Here is a 5,133-nt window from a genome sequence, read left to right on the forward strand (position 1 = left end):
TTATTTATTTGTCTTTTTTGAGACGGGGTCTCCCTGTAGCCCCAGCTGTCCTGGAACTTGCTATGTAGACCAGGCTGGCTTTGAACTCACAAAGATCTGCCTGCCTCTGCCTCCCAAGTGCTGGGATTAAAGGCGTGTGCCACCACGCCTGGCAGCAATGGCATTTATTTGAAGACACTGTTCTGCAAGAGAACCATGGAGCTTCCCTTGATACCTCTCCCACAGTCAGATTGGGCATCTCCTCCATGCTCTGTCCTACTAGTACATCGTATCAGATGTCTACTGGGCATTACTTCAAATGCTTTCAGCCTCCTGTCATTGCTGTAGCTATCTGTCTAACACATGCTTTAATCATTTCTGCTGGGAAATCCATTTAAAATGGATTGACAATTCTTCTCTCTGTGCCTCTGATTTCCTCTGTCACCCGGAGCTTCTCTGATCTCTACAGATACAGAACATCTATAGAAACCTGCTTCCTATTTCTATCACCCAAGGTTCAATCAGAATAGCAGAGTCATTCCTATGGTCAGCTTATATTTGTTGTAAATATTCAACTTTATATGATTGATGCTGATGAGACTGCGGCTGTATGGCTGTAGTGTTATTGGTTTCTCTGATTAGACTCTCAACTCAATAAAAGCAAGGCCTTGGTTTCTCTGATTAGACTCTCAACTCAAGAAAAGCAAGGCCTTGGTAAAGTATCAGATGTACTCGTTAATAAATTTACCCACAAGAAAAGTGTCTGGTAAATAAATACTTATTATCAAAATGTTTTAAATATTTGAGCTGATAAACTCCCTTAAAGGTCACACAATTTAATATTAAATAAACCCTAAATGAAGGACCTAATAGCAATGCTTCCTTTAAGGATCAAAAACTAGAATCACTGTCCTTTCACCTTTTAAGAAGTAGTATGAAAAAAGACAAGAGTGAAATATTCTGATTTTTTCAGAAAACACGTCTCTTCCTTAAAAAGCAATTAAAAGCCAATGCTGTAAATGGCATGAGATTTTCAAGACTGTGGATTTGAGGTTAAAATTTGTACCAATTTTCCATATGGACACATTCCAGGCAGTGCAATAGAGAAAAATCACTAAATTATACACAGAGGCTCACTGGCCATGAAAGAGACTGAGAACTTTGTAAACAGCCCAAACAAGACATGTTCTCACACGCTCTTCATTTCAAGAAAGGCAATCTGCATGCTCACCTGGGTTAAAAAGAAAGCTTCAAATGATGACGTCATGGGTGGGCTGCTGAACTGCTCTGATTTCTGTCCAGAACAAAAGCTTAATCACAGAGGGGCAGGTGGTGCTATGCCCTCTCCTTACTCTGTGGTGTTTTCAGCAGCGAGGTATGTAGCATAAGGTTGAGATCCTAGATAAGGCCAGATCTAAGTATCCCAGGCTCCGTATACACCAGCCACTTCTTCGCTCTGGATGACGATGAATTCGTGCATTTGAAACAACTGTTCCTTGAATGACTGTGGTCTAGAAACACTAGTTTTCTGCTCTTTTGGAACATTCATGACTGCTAGTTGAAATTTTTCTACATAATAAAAAAGAGGAAAGAGGAAAAGAAATGTTATATTTATTAAACTCTTACTAGGTATGAGAAACCATGGTAAAATTTTCACATTTATTATTTTTTAATATTACTTATTATTCACAAGATGGGAAGCTAAAAGAGCTAAAAACAAAAACAAACAAACAACAAAACAAAACAAAAACTAGCCTAGGTCATACTCTAATAATTATGGTACAAATGTTTGAGACACCAGCAACCTGACTCCAAATCATTTTTCTCTTAAATGTCTATTATGGTTTGGACCGGAAACATTCTCCCAAAGCTGATGACTAGGCCCCAGCATGGCAATGTGCAGAGATTTGAATTAGTGACAGCATCATGAAGACTCTCACCTCATCAACGGGTTATTCCACTGATGGCTTCATAATTGGATAGGGCATTAGAAGTGATGGAAACTTAGGGGGTGGGATCTTGTTCTAGTTTCCTTTTTGTTGCTGTGATAAAACACTCTAGTGAAAAGCAACTTAGGGGAAGAAAGGGTTTATTTGGCTTATACTTCCAGCTCACAGTCCATCATTGAAAGACGTCAGGGTAGGAACTCAAGCCATGGAGGAACAGCACTTACTGGCTCACACAGGCTCACACTTAGCTACCTTTCTTATATAGTCCAGGACCACCTGATCAGGGAATAGTGCTACCTACTGTAAGTTGGGCCCTTCTAAACAACTAATAATTAAGACTCCCCATGGGTCAACATGATCTGGAAAATCCCTCAGTTGGGATGCCCATTTCTGATGACTCTAGACTGTGTCAAATTGGCAATTAAAACTAACTAGGACAGACCTCCTTGGAAAAAGTGGCTATTATGACCTATATCTTGTTTCTGGTTCCTCCCCACGCCTTTCTCTCCATCCTGACATCCATGGGGTGAGCAGCTTTTCTTCACCATACCCTTTTGCCATGATGTTCTGCCTTACCACAGCACATCTCAAAAACAAAGAAGTTGAGCTACCATGAATTAAAACCTCTAAAATCATGAACCGAAATAATCTTTTCTCCTTTAAGTTATTCTTCACAAATATTTGGTTACAGAGACATAAAGCTAACATGGTGCTAATAGTGAAAGCTTAGAACACAAATAAAAATGTATTATGTCATAAAATACCTGTGTGCTTATCACCCAGAATAAGTAAGTGTTAGTTGATCAGATCAGTGTTGGAGATGATATAACATATATATACATATATATATATACATATATGTGTGTGTATGTGTGTGTTATGTCATTGGATATGATCCTACAGTTAGTCAGATATTTGATTTTCTAAAATGATTTTTATGTCTTGGCTTTAAAAATTTTTTGTTGCATTTATTTATTTACATGGGGAGAGGGCACACGCATGCCATGGTGCACATGTGAAGGTGACAGGATAGCGTCTGGGAGTCAGTTCCTTCCTTCTACCACGGGAGTGCTGGGGATCGAAGTGAGATCTCCACTGGTTCCGTTTTTTTTTTTCAATTCTGACAGTTTTTATTGACTTGTTCTTAAGTTCACCAATCTTTTTTTTTTTTTTTTCTAGTGATCAATCTACTCTTAATCACGTCCAGTGCACTTTTTATTTCAAATATTATACTTTTCCATTTTATAATGTTGAAGAGTTTGTTTTTGCTTTTGAGTTCACGTAGTCTAACATCCTTTTATGTCTTTTTTTATTTGGATCAAGTCAATTGTGTTGGAGTCAATTGTGTTGCCCTTTAAGATATTTTTGGTTCACTTTTGGGGCTCAATATTTAAGGCTTAGAATTTAATTACCACAAGAATACAAAAGGCTACATTTCTGCCCCCTCAACCCTTATTGCATTTTGAGGAAAAATTTGCTGTGCAGTTAGAAAATCACCTCGAAATTTTATTTAGTATTTAGGGCTCTTCTAAATGTCATTCTGTTTTGTCAATGAAAATTATCACCCAATGCTGTCTTTGCTTATTCTTTATATTGATGACAGACTAAATCTTCTATTTGCTCCTATACCAGATGCCTGTCCTTCTACCCGGAATATAAGCAGCTAGGGCTCTCTGAGGGAACATAAAGGGCTCATTTCCTTGCACAATTTATTTCCTGAAAGCTTTCCTGGGTGACTCCACATAAAAAAGACATTTACTTTATTTTATTTTGCTCATGTTTTTCCATTATTATCATCATAGAAGCATCCTGCCATATCCTAACTGGAAGTCTGCTTAGAAAGCTTCCTAACACTTTATACACATTAGTACTATACATTTTTAATCCATTACCCAGTCTCAGAAATTAAATGGCAAAACCATTGGCACTATCTGTCCTAGCGTCATTTCTGTTGCTGTGATAAATAGTCTCAGGGAAGAAAGAGTTGCAGTCCATCACTGGGGGCAGAGGGGGGGTCACAGTGCAGAAGCTTGAGACAGATTCTCACATTATATCCATAGTCAAGAGCAGCAAGAGAATGAATGTGCACATGCCTGCTTGTCCTCAGCACCCTCCTACACTTACACAGATCACGATTCCCTGCCTAAGGAATGGTGACACCCACAATGGGCTGGGTCTTCCCACATCAAGTAACATACTCAAGGCAGTCAGTCACCCACAGGCCAACTTGATCTAGACAGTTTCTCATTGAGACCCTCTTCCCAGGGAATTCTAGATTGTGTCAAGTTAACATGTAAAACTAACCAACACATTACCCGTTTGTTACTTTCTGACCCCTTTGCTCTGTTTCTTCCTAGAGTCAACTATCATCTTGAGGTCTGTATTTACTTGAACCCTTCATCTGGTTTCACCACAAAATCTACAAATCATATTTTGGTGTTGAAATTCATAAAAATGATATCATATAATATGAATGACTGTCAGTGTTCCATCCTGTAATAGAATCTCTAAATAAAGACTTGTGTCTGTTTCATTCACAGATACATCTGAAGTGATGGTAGTGGCGGCAAGTACGTGGTAGGAACTGAACAAATATTTGTTACCCAAATAGATGAAAGTGAAGTCTTCTAAATAGTTTAGTCTTCTCTTCGTACAGAACGCGTCAAAGTTTGGTTTAGCTGCCTGACTGATGACATGAATGTCAGATGTTCTTCAGGTGGCTTATTCTAGGTAGTTATTTCCTTGGTCTTCGAATAAAACTAAGTTATTATAAGTAAACCTCTTTTAGTATTGTAAATTTTCTTCTGGTTATATTACTGTGTGACTGTAATTTGTCTAAGCTGGGAGGAATTCTTCAAAGCAATAGATTTTGCCCCAGTCATAGAAGCATTAGGATAAGACAAAAGTGGAGATTTTTCTTTTTTCTGATGCTGACTCTCAACTTGTCCTATGCAAAGAATATTTGTCTAGCCCAAAGTAGCTCAAAGATGCATAAGTCTGACCAAGCATTAAATTTATTACTCTTCTAATATCAATGTCATTTTTTGGGGTCTTTTTGAGACAGGGTCTCCCTGTAGCCCCAGCTGTTCTGGAACTCACTATGTAGACCAGGCTGGTCTTGAACTCACAGAGATCCACCTGCCTCTGCCTCCCGAGTGCTGGGATTAAAGGCATGAGCCACCATGCCATCATTGTCATATTTTAT

Source organism: Nannospalax galili, unplaced genomic scaffold (assembly GCF_000622305.1).
Source record: "Nannospalax galili isolate Female #2095 unplaced genomic scaffold, S.galili_v1.0 scaffold2280, whole genome shotgun sequence".
NCBI classification, from domain to species: domain Eukaryota; kingdom Metazoa; phylum Chordata; class Mammalia; order Rodentia; family Spalacidae; genus Nannospalax; species Nannospalax galili.